At 41.9% G+C, this 12,748-nt stretch overlaps 1 long non-coding RNA gene across 1 annotated transcript; it reads left to right on the top strand.

The window, feature by feature from the left end:
- The first annotated feature begins 344 nt into the window (after window positions 1-344).
- On the top strand, window positions 345-1,640 carry LOC148806858 (uncharacterized). Its single transcript, XR_016089182.1, has 2 exons — window positions 345-832; window positions 1,116-1,640. It is a non-coding gene; the product is annotated as an uncharacterized LOC148806858 (long non-coding RNA).
- Window positions 1,641-12,748: the final 11,108 nt, after the last annotated feature.

Raw genomic sequence — 12,748 nt, forward strand, 5'->3', positions numbered from 1 at the left:
AGACAGTTGTATCCTCAGCCAATTGGGAACACCTGTAATCTCTTTATCCTGTACTTGAACACCCTGAAACTATTTGTTATAGGAGTGTAGGCAGTGGGAAGAGGAATGGGCTCGTGTCGAATTGCCTTACCCATTCCCAATCTGCAGGAGGTCCCACGACGGCAGGTAGCTGCTCCAGTCGCTGGAGCTCAGTTCGCTGTCGAGGGAGGACGAGGGCTCTGGCTCGGGGGAATCACGGCTCCACAGCTCCTACCTGTTGCAGTGTTTCTGCCCTCCTGATAGCCTCTGTGTTTTAGAAGGATCTGTCTCTTTTCGCTTGCTTACACCACAGGTTTCATCGATGATAGTGTGGATCCTGAGGCAGTGAGTTATCGGTCTTATTTCTACTGAGAAACAGTTCAAGCACTCACAAAACAATAACCAGGAGACGGTATATGAAAAAGTATTGTAAGACTTGCAGAGCAGATTTGAATAGACCGTGGATGTCACACTGCGTGCTTGAATATCAGAGATTCAATTCATTCTTTCCTGCAGGTTAACTTCCTGTTTGACATTGTACCGTTGTCACTTCTTCACAAACTCATAACTCGCCGTGTTCAATTTTGTGTTGAGTTACAGGAACCTCAGCATCAGATGAAATACTCTTCAGCGCCCGAGGGAGACTGGAGGACTGGCCAGATTTTCAGCTTTATTACCGGGTCCTTCGGCTCGGGGCTGTTGAGAAAAGTGCTCCCCCCCTGCTGGAGAGCCACAGGGGCACTACAGAGCGGCCTCGTCTTCCCTGCTCCTGCCCGTGCTTGTGGACGGCCAGCGTGACAGCGCGCAAGACAAGGTAGCGCATTCGTGGTGTAAATACAGAATGTTCACTAGCTGACTGAGGAACGTTACAGAGACGGGAGTATACGTTCTGAAATAATGTGAACCACTGTTACTACACAGACTACTCAAAAATCACGTGGCTTTTTAAGGTCATTTTGTCTGCCTAAAGTATGTTAGATTTGTCACAGCAAAGAGTTTGAATACTTACAGAATGCAGCAGCTAGAATTGTTACTTGGAGCAGAAAGTATGACCACATAACCCCCATACTTATCTCTCTTCATTGGCTTCCTATCAGGTACAGGGCGGACTTCAAAATCCTTCTACTTACTTACAAGGCTCTCAGAGGTCAGGCACCTGTCCTGCCTCGCAGGGATGCTGCAGAGGAGAAATACTGCACACAGCATGGTTTCAGAGGCCTGTCTGTCATGGGCTGGGCACCATGTGACTTGAATGCTGCATCAGTGCCATGGATCCCAGAGGGGCATCGTGGATACAGCTATCGTTTAGGAGGATTCTGCTGGTCTGCAGAGACCTGCATGGGGTACTGACATACAGACGACGTGATGGATGGATGGATTAATACCCGCATTCATTTATTTTTTTTAATGATCTAATGTTAGCATGCCCAAAGGGGTTGGGCAGCCAGTTGACCTTGGACCCCTAGAGGATTTTATTCTACTTACTGAAGAGTCTTTGGTTCCTTTCCTCCATTGTCTTCAGTTCTGTATTCACAAAATGTATATTTACTTGCATTGTTAAGCGCCTTGGGGCAACCTTGTTGTGAAAGTCGCTATATGAAAATAAACTGAATTGAATTGAATGACAGAGTCACGGCTTTTCCAGTTTCCTCTCCTATTATCTTCTTTATCTGCACTCTCAAACGCAGTGAAACCTTGAACCTTTCAACGGGACCACTGTCGTTCTACATCAAAATGACTAACTAGGACGGAGACTTGAATGGGATGAAAAAGGAAAAGGCATTACTTGCAGGAAGAAATTAAACTGTTACACGTGATCACTTGCTAAACAAAGTGATTCATTGGAGTGGAGGCGGTGAAAACTTTGTGAATCAACTTACAAAAGGATACATGTAAGAAACGTAGCTCCCCTTGAAAAATCTATGAGTGTTATGTGGAGGTGAAAGTATTGTTCAATTATTGTAATAAAGCTCACTCAATTAAGACCCATGTTGGAAAAGTACCAGAGTATTCTCATCTAAGAGGAAATACTAACAAGTAGGATGTTAAAATGAAAAGCATTAAAAACTGAATGATCTTCAGTAGCTAAATGATTATTGAGCTCTGGGTCACAGTGCTCCTGAAAAAAAATCAAATTTCAGCAGAGACACCCACGGACAGCAGGTGAGCACCAAGCTGAGCCAGTGTATAAGTGGATGAATCACAGTTTCAAGGAGCTTTTTCCAGTTTCGTTCCACTGATCGGCCAACACGGGGGGCACTTCAGTCTTACCCGCCCTATTGCATTAAGAAACTGTACAACATTCTCCAATAAGAACTTGCGACCTCACCTCACGAAAAGCAATGTGCGTAGCAGGGAAAGACTGGACTCCCACCGGGGATTTTTGCTTTTCATCCCGATGGTGATGTGCACGATAGAGAACGTTGCTGGACCCATGTGCAATTGGTGTCATTTCTAATCTAGAGGTCGAAGCTGTGAAACTTTCAAAGAGACGGAAGATCTCTTGCGAGACACCGATTCACAGAAGGGGCTAATGAGATCTTTGCTTGAAGTCTCATTGTGCTGCACTATTTCATTTTTCAGGGGGCACGACTCACAGGCATCTAAAATCATTTCAGTGACGGACTAAACAGGCCTCTAGCAAAGACTCGGGAACGGACACAGACCTTATCATCTCTGCTCCCCGGGAAGCGTACAGAGATCACATTAGACGTGTTGCTCAAGCTCTTTATTGTCACGTACAGTAAACCCAGCAGTCTGGTCAGTGCGGGATGTGTTCTGTCCTGACGGCAGGGTCAGCAGCCAGAGGAGACCTGAAACACAAGACGGAGAGGTAAGACATTGATTCCGACAGAGAGAGCTTTCACACCGGATTACTGACAAGAGGAGCAATAAGAGAAGAGTTATAAAGACACGCCAAAGAGAATATTCTCATCTAAGAGGAAATATTAACAAGTAGGATGTTAAAATGAAAAGCATTAAAAACTGAATGATCTTCAGTAGCGAAATGATTACTGAGCTCTGGGTCACGGTGCTCTTGAAAAAAAATCAAATTTGAGCAGAGACGCCCACAGACAGCAGGTGAGTGAATGAGTTGTTTATTTTGTTTCCTGTGAATTGTGTAGAATTCACAACGTTTTCCATTTGTACAGGAAAACCACTGAGAGCAGATTCACTTCTTCTGCACTAGAATGAATGATTTCCATCTTCACTCTAGGGTACTGTACTTTATAGCACTGTATTGTATTCTGCATATATGTCTGTTATTTATACATTTTCTTTCTCACTTTGTCTCTCTGTCCATTTGTATCAGTTTTTTGGAGAGCACCATCACACCAGCATCACAACAACATTTATTCTACTGCCTTATTAAGCAAATGTCTCTACTGAATTCTTTTTATATATAAAACATATTTTTTGACATGATATACACAAATGGCTAATTATACTTTCCGATTATATTTCCATCTTAGAAATGAAGCATTTCTCTCCTGCAGTTTGAGGGCTGAATCTTCTCTCTCTCTCTTACACACTTTGTTCACGAATGATTACAAGAGCAAACACATAGACTGACTTCTCACAAAAAAATGTGTCAATGACACAGTCCTGGTCAGCTTACTAAAGGACCCCGAAAATCACCACGGGCCATTCTGAACAGTTTCACGGAATGGTCTGTTGACTTCTCTTTGATGGTTCATGTTACAAGAGCAAAACAATACTCACCGATTTGAGGATAATTGCGCCATCCCTCCAGCCTACTGAAATGAACCGTCAGACTGCAGAAGCTGTCAGTGACTACAGGTCCTTGGGACTGGTCAGAGAAACCTGAGATGAGACAAACGTTGTGAGACCATTTATAAGCTTGTGACCTCAAATTAAACAGAAGTCAGACATGTTCAAAGGGGGCAACACCGCGGCACAGTGGTTAGCATCGCTGCCTCATAGCACCGGGGCCCTGGGTTTGATTCCGGGGGTGCTGTCTGTGTGGAGTCTGCATGTTTGTTCGCGCTGCAGGGGATACCTCACCCCCACAGGGCACACAGACACAAACTCACACCACAGCCCATTTTTCCACAACACAATCAACCCGCCAGTATCAGTTTGTGTTCAGTGCTGGGGAGGTGCCTTGTCCTCGCAGAACAAAAACAAGGTGATCAGGACTGACGGCAAGATTCAGGTATTCAAGTACCCAGTAAATCCAGGGCTCAAATGGGGGAACTGTTTCACGAGCTACACAATATCCTCACACATGATGACAGAGCCTCGGAAAGCCGTGTGGAGGGTGAGGTGCTCGTACCCAGCCGGAGTTAAAAGACCACGCATTGAGCACTATCGATCTATCCAACCCAGACAAGCACACATCTCTGTGATACAGAGGCTAAAGCAACATGTGAGTAAAGGATTTTGAATCAGCAATTGTGCTGATGAGCCAGTCAGTCAGTGGTGATTTTAGACGTCGAATCGGGCAGGAGGCAGGCGCTCCTCGGAAGCTCTCGTCCCCTGCTATAACTGGGACCACGCGATGGCACAACTGCTTCCTCCATACAAACAGAAACTTCAAACAACGAAACCCAACAAGAACTCTGTGCACACCTGGACTCCTGCTGCAGCTGAGGAGCTGTCACGCACACACCTCCTGTTGCTCACAGAGAGAAACAGGCCCAGGGTCCCAGCACTGCCACCCACTGCGCCGCGGTCTCTCACCTTGACGCGACCGGAGACTCGCCGATTAGATTAAAAAAGCCGGCTGTTTACCTGTTGGAGGTCAGATCGCAACAACTTTTACAGCTCCGTTGCCACGGCAACCACGTTTTATTGACAAAGTAAAATAAACACCGGAGAAAAGTTTGCAAACAAGACGGGAGCTAAGAAACACGAGGACAGTGGGTTTGCTTTACGTGCCGGGTCGATAAACCAGCGCTGCAGACACGTGAAATACAAGAAAACATACACACAAGGGAACACATAAGAGAGACATAGAAATACAAGACACGATAAATACGCTGAAATTGTATGAATATAATTAATTCTAACGTTCAATCAAATCAGCAGCCCGGTGAACTACAGACTACATTACCCACAAGCCCTGTGGGCGACAACATTGTGACGTCATCGACTCGCGTCTCTTGTATTTTTTATGAGACCAAAAACTACAAGAAAACGTAACGCAGCAATCGTATTGTCAGGGGTACGTGCAATAATACATGTACATTTTATGGAAAAAAAGATTAAACAAGGTAAATGCAGATAAGGTCCGTCCATGCTTCAACGTTCTTACAACTAGACACAGTACGTCTTTACACCTGTTTCAAACTGTCCAAACATGGTCTCCTCTCACACCATTCCGTTTATAATGATGTTGCGCAAGTATAATAATTTTTAAAAATACAAACGATATTTTCATCTTCCTTTCAATGGGATTAAAATGTAACAAATGTATTTCCTTAAAAATAAATTAGTCTCTTTCTTTATACAAGTTTGTAAAAAAGTCCCAAATGTTTATAAACCACAACATAACCAAAATAAATGTTGTTAGGTTTCAGGGCTGCTGTCAGAAAGGTCACAGTTATCATCTATATTGACGATCAATCTCCACATAAGTCTTTTTTTTAAAGAATTTTTTATTAAATGTATAAAGAATTTACAAATATTTTCCGTGCTTTATTATTTCTCACATTTTTAATAGAATTTAAATAGTGTTTCAGCTCCACCTCAAAAGAACTAAAAAGGGGAGTATTATTAGACCATTTGGATTTATGGATGTGAAATTGACCAAGAATGATTAATAAATTGACTATAAATAAAGGCTCTTTTTCCAAATTTTCTACTAAACAGTACAATAAAATGTCAAAATCCTTCAGTCTAACAAACACCTTTAACTGCCTGCAAACAAAACTCTGTAAATCCGTCCAAAACAGCTTCACAAACCTACACCTAACAAATAAATGCACCAAAGATTCCTTTTCCCGCAGAACAAGTCTTTCCGATAGCGCTTTGAGACTCACCTCCGTGGACTCGTGTATCTCTGTCCCCACCCAGTGGACATTTCTCGGAAGTGTCACCGCCCGCCGTAATTCAGTAAAGTCCCGGAATTGAAATTGTGATTGGACGAGAGCCGTATCCGTCCCGCCTCCTGCCGAAATCTCGGCGCTGAATGGTTCAGAGCCGAGTCACTCAAGGTAAGGGCGGTATTTCCGTGGAAGAACACGGAAGTCCGCGGTGACTGGCTAGGAGCGGTGTCATTCACCCAAATGTAAGAGGAAGTCCCGCCTCTTTTCAGCCAACGGCGGTGATTGGACACGCCGTGCGTCACTCTTATGACGTCCCTTAACTGCGACGGATCCGGATCTGATGCATGATTTGCGCGACAGCCGGTCCGTCGCCGAGATCGGTCTGGAGCCGTGGCCCAGGATGCTGTGGTTCCGCTTTCTGCTCGTCAAGCACTGCGGACTCCTGGAAAACCGCATTGCAGGGCAGAGAGTTATTGAACTCCAGACGTCGCTGGAGAGTTACTTAACTGGCGAGTCACCTCACGTTGTTGATTAATTCGACCTTATTGTGTTTTCTCTTCGTTAACATTTATATTGCAATAGTAAAAATGCTATTCAGTGCACACAAGAGTACATTACAGATCACCGAGGTACATTATACAGGCCAATAAAGATAAGGTACGCACAGCTTTCATTTTGGGACATTTAGAAATAGTTTGGAGACGTGCCCTCATGTGTTTCAGATGTGACTTCTTTCCATTTGGAAGCGCCTTACTTCTACCAAGCAAAGAAAAGGTTTCGAAAATGAGATCGTAATGAAGAGATAGTAACGTTCATTTCAGTGCATGAGCTACCTGTTATATTAGGCGAGATTTCATACGGATAATCAAACAAGAACGAGTTTGCCCTGGAATCCATTCCACTGCCGAACCTGAAAGTCAGAGCATGACTGCCGTCAGTCCGGATCCAGTGGAAGGCGGATCCACTCCGGGTTTTCCTATGCCGACAGTCCGGATCCAGTGGAAGGCTGATCCACTCTGGGTTTTCCTATGCCGACAGTCCGGATCCAGTGGAAGGCTGATCCACTCCGGGTTTTCTGCTGTCGTCAGTCCGGATCCAGTGGAAGGCTGATCCACTCCGGGTTTTCCTATGCCGACAGTCCGGATCCAGTGGAAGGCTGATCCACTCCGGGTTTTCTGCTGTCGTCAGTCCGGATCCAGTGGAAGGCTGATCCACTCCGGGTTTTCCTATGCCGACACTCTATACTCTTCTCCAGAAGCTTAAGGAGAAATTATGAAAAAAAGTTTATGAAAACGTTTTATGAAAAGATCACGGCGCTGGGGTCAATGAGGGACGCCGGATCTAGGCGGAAGCAGCCGGAAGTCAGAACAACGCGTCACTTTTGAATTGTTTTTTTTACATTTTTTAAAGTAAGCATTAACAAGAACAAAGAATACAATACAAATACAAGTACCGGTCTGTCGCTTAGCTCGGTGTGGTTCCGCTCTCTGCTCGTCGAGCACTGCGGGCTCCTGGAAACCTGTCTTTCAGGGCAGAGAGTTATTAGTGAACTCCAGACACCGCTGGAGAGTGCGTTTACCGGCGAGTCGGCTCACGCTGCTGATCAATTCGACCTCATTGTGTTTTCTTCTTTCTTTATCGTGCAATAATGAAATCCTTTACGATGCACGCAAGACTACATTACTGATCACCGGAGTACATTATACAGGCAAATAAAGATAAGGACGCACAGCTTTCATGTTGTGATATTTAGACATGGTTTGGAGATGTTCCCTCGTTTGTATTTTGAATTATTCAAATGCGAGTCGCTTCAATTTGGAAGCGCATAATTTCAGTGCATGACCTTACCTGTTATATTGGGCGAGATTTCACACGGATAATCAAACAAGAACGAGTTTGCCCTGGACTCCATTCCACTGCCGAACCTGAAAGTCAGAGCATGAGAACGGACGTATTGTATGGCGATTGTGGTGTTGCTCGACCACATAAATTAGGCGAGAAGTACAATCTGCTATTACGACATTCGGTCTAATGATTAAATTTTCGATTAGTTCTTATCTTTAGGCTATTTATACATATAATAACGAGCAAGTATAATGATTAAGTCAATGATAAATTATATTTTATATTCGGTTCAGCAGTAGTGAGCAGTAAATAACATCTATTTCTCACCAATAAATGTCAGAATTAGAAACCTTCTTTACACAATTGTGCCGATCAGTTCAGAGTGTTTTAACAACAGAATGAAACAAAAACAAACATAAGGTTTCTGGGCTGCTTCGAAAAAGACAGTTATCATCTATATTACTTTTAAATCTATGCACACTATGTATCTTTACCGGGTCAATTCAATGTACAATTGTGTAATGATGCCACCTTAACCTTAACCTTCATACAATATTTGTTTGACAGTAGTCATGTTTTTTTCCAGTTATTTAGTTTCCCCAAAGAGGTGCTCCAAAATAGTTTGACAAGATATTGTGAGATTGCAAGAGGGATCTTTAATATCTATTAGTACAAGTGTAACTAAATCTGTTTCCTTGTAGTCTAATAAAGGTTGTAAATTCTTCCATAGTTTCTTAAAAGCATCGCTACCTCTCTAGGGGTAGCCTTGGTTACGAGGTATTGTTATCAGACTTAACACAAACATTAAATCTAATCACAAAATCTGCTTAATTCTACATTTCGTCATCCACATCGGTTAATTTCTTGACCCCAATTATACTATTTTAAACCCAGTTTTCAAAGCACGGGTTTATGTCTCAAAGTTATTTCTCTGTATTCTAGATGATACATCTATGGGGGGTATGTTTATCCGTAAGAGACCACGTGAGAACTTCATGGAAGCTGGCAAGTTTGGGGGGGGGGGGTTCCTAGCATCCAAATGACATTCAAGTAAAACTCTATGCCCTCTACTTCCTGAAAGATTAAATTAGGGGAAACATACACCACCTACACTGCTCAATTTTGTAAATAATTCTCTATCGGTATCAATACTAGATGCTCTACAACCTAAAGCATTTAGGCCTCCTTCTGTCTGTGTTTGACAAATAACAACCATGAATAAAGTTTTTTTTTATTTTACTAAAGAAGAGAACATCAAATCACAAATCACATTTTTGAAAATCTTAATACCAAGAAATGTAATCGCATCTTTTACATGGTTATTACATGTGGAGCAGACACTTTCCAACAGCCACCAATTCACTTTTCTGATATGTAAAGAAAGACCAGATACAGAGGAAATGACTTGTAAACACACTTAATTGCTTTGTCCACCTCTGTGCGCTTTCTCAGAGAGACAGTTGTATCCTCAGCCAATTGGGAACACCTGTAATCTCTTTATCCTGCACTTGAACACCCTGAAACTATTTGTTGTAGGAGTGTAAGCAGTGGGAAGAGGAATGGGCTCGTGTCGAATTGCCTTACCCATTCCCAATCTGCAGGAGGTCCCACGACGGCAGGTAGCTGCTCCAGTCGCTGGAGCTCAGTTCGCTGTCAAGGGAGGACGAGGGCTCTGGCTCGGGGGAATCACGGCTCCACAGCTCCTACCTGTTGCAGTGTTTCTGCCCTCCCGATGGCCTCTGTGTTTTAGAAGGATCTGTCTCTTTTCGCTTGCCTACACCACAGGTTTCATCGACGATAGCGTGCATCCTGGAGCAGTGAGTTATCGGTCTTATTTCTACCGAGAAACAGTTCAAGCCCTCACAAAACAATAACCAGGAGACGGTATATGAAAAAGTATTGTAAGACTTGCAGAGTAGATTTGAATAGACAGTGGACGTCACACTGCGTGCTTGAATATCACAGATTCAGTTCATTCTTTCCTGCAGGTTAACTTCCTGGTTGACATTGTACCGCTGTCACTTCTTCACAAACTCATAACTCGCCGTGTTCAATTTTGTGTTGAGTTACAGGAACCTCAGCATCAGATGAAATACTCTTCAGCGCCCCAGGGAGACTGGAGGACTGGCCAGATTTTCAGCTTTATTACCGGGTCCTTCGGCTCGGGGCTGTTGAGCAAAGTGCTCCCCTCTGCTGGAGAGCCACAGGGGCACTACAGAGCGGCCTCGTCTTCCCTGCTCCTGCCCGTGCTTGTGGACGGCCAGCGTGACCGCGCGCAAGACAAGGTAGCGCATTCGTGGTGTAAATACAGAATGTTCACTAGCTGACTGAGGAAAGTTACAGAGACGGGAGTATACGTTCTGAAATAATGTGAACCACTGTTACTACACACAGACAGACTACTCAAAAATCACGTGGCTTTTTAAGGTCATTTTGTCTGCCTAAAGTATGTTAGATTTGTCACAGCAAAGAGTTTGAATACTTACAGAATGCAGCAGCTAGAATTGTTACTTGGAGCAGAAAGTATGACCACATAACCCCCATACTTATCTCTCTTCATTGGCTTCCTATCAGGTACAGGGCGGACTTCAAAATCCTTCTACTTACTTACAAGGCTCAGGCACCTGTCTATCTAATGGAACTTATTAATGTTTACCATCCAAGTCGACCGCGTAGATCACAGAATGCAGGTCTTCTTCATATTCCATGCATTAATAAAAAAAAACAGTCAGTGGTAAAGCCTTTAGTTACAGGGGCCCTAGCTTCTGGAACAGTCTCCCACCCCATATTCGGGATGCCGAGTCAATCTCAGTATTCAAATCCAGACTGAAGACCTATTACTTCAGCCTAGCCTACTCACACCTTACATTATAGCCTGCTGGTGCTGCTGTACATGCCATTGTGTGTCTCTATGTTGGCCATCCAGGTAGATACATCTGTTCTGACCAAACTATCCTATTCTCCTCCCCACATGTCTGGATGGTGCCCAGGCTGGGCACCATGTGAGTTGAATGCTGCATCAGTGCCATGGATCCCAGAGGGGCATCGTGGATACAGCTATCGTTTAGGAGGATTCTGCTGGTCTGCAGAGACCTGCATGGGGTACTGACATACAGACGACGTGATGGATGGATGGATTAATACCCGCATTCATTTATTTATTTTTTTTTTAATGATCTAATGTTAGCATGCCCAAAGGGGTTGGGCAGCCAGTTGACCTTGGACCCCAAGAGGTTTTTTTCCATTAGATATTTCCATTGTATGTGTTGCCTTTTGATTCTTTAAATCTCTAATAGAATTTAAATAAAAAAGGAATTCAACTTTAAAAGCATGAATAGATGGAGCAGTTTTAGACCATTTACATTTGTGGGTAAAGTATTTTGCCAAAATAATTAACATTAATAATAAAAACATATCCTTTATCCAAATCATATCTAACAAAATATAAATTAATGTCAAAATCTTTCAATTTAACATTTACCTTTACATGTTGAGCAATAACATTTTGCAGATCTATCCAAAACAGTTTTGTAAATATGCAGTTAACAAACAAATGTAACAAAGATTCCTTCTCATTATTACAAAATACACCTACAGTAAGTCATCTTGTTCATGTTTAAATCTAGAAAGTGTCAATTTAACAGGATAAAATCTGTGAACGATCTTAAATGAAATTTCTTTAACTTTATTTTTAAGACAGTATTTACCAGCAATTGACCAAACTAATTTCCCATTTATATTCCTAAACATAGTATTCCAAAAGGAGATACAAGACGGTATAACATGACTTGCACAAGTTCCTAATGTAATTATTATTGCATTTTTTATCTTTTATATCTATTCCATCCAACAATAAATTATCAGAGAAATCAGAAAAAACTCTATTTGCAAGGCCAAGACTACCTCTAAACAGCCTCACCACTTTCATAGGAATTGCATCAAAGACTATGGCATATTCACGGGGAGAGATAGGAATCTTAACTTTTTCCAAAAATTCTGTATATGTGAACAATCTACCCTCTTCTTGTAACGATTGGGCCACAGGCCAGATTTTCTTATCATACCAAGTCGGAAAAAATATGCTTTTATTTGTATACCTTATATCGTTATTATTCCAAATATAATATGTATGTGGTGAAAAGTTATGCTTATACATTAAATTCCAACATAATAAAACTTGTTTATGAAAGTTAGATAAGTTATGAGGAATTCTATTAATATCAAAATGACATTTTAACAGAAATTCGAGATCACCTATATATTTAAAAAACGACTTGGGAATCAAATTCCATATACTATTTTTGTTTATAGTATAATTTCGAATCCAATTGCTTTTAAAGTTATTATTAGCAGTATAAAAATAAAAAAGACATTCAAACCACCACAATTCCTAGGTTAAATTAGAAGAGATTTTCTTATATAATGAGGTTTGTTTTCCAATTGGAAGTTATAAAATACTTTATCAAAATCATTAATATACTTAGGGACATCCAAGGAGAGAGAAGCATATACAAAGTGAGAAAGGCCTTCTGCTTTTGATAATAAAACCCGACTTGTCAGAGACAAATCTCTTTGTTTTGTCTAAAATAGTCTAAAATTTAATCTACATCTTTCCTCCTGATCTTTAGAAATTATAATCCTTAAGTAAGTCACCACCTTTTTTACAGGTATTTTGTCAGCAATAATTAAATCCGAGTCCTTTAGGGAGCATAATTCACATTTATTAAAATTTAGATATAATCCTGACACCAAAGAAAATGTACCCGTCTTCTATTGCCTTAGCCAATTTTCTACTATCTTTAAGAAATATAGTAGTATCATCTGCAAGCTGACAAATTTTTATTTCTCTACCTGAGTTATTAATACCTTTCATA

This window comes from Atractosteus spatula, unplaced genomic scaffold (assembly GCF_055471065.1).
Source record: "Atractosteus spatula isolate fAtrSpa1 unplaced genomic scaffold, fAtrSpa1.hap1 Scaffold_45, whole genome shotgun sequence".
Lineage (NCBI taxonomy): Eukaryota > Metazoa > Chordata > Actinopteri > Semionotiformes > Lepisosteidae > Atractosteus > Atractosteus spatula.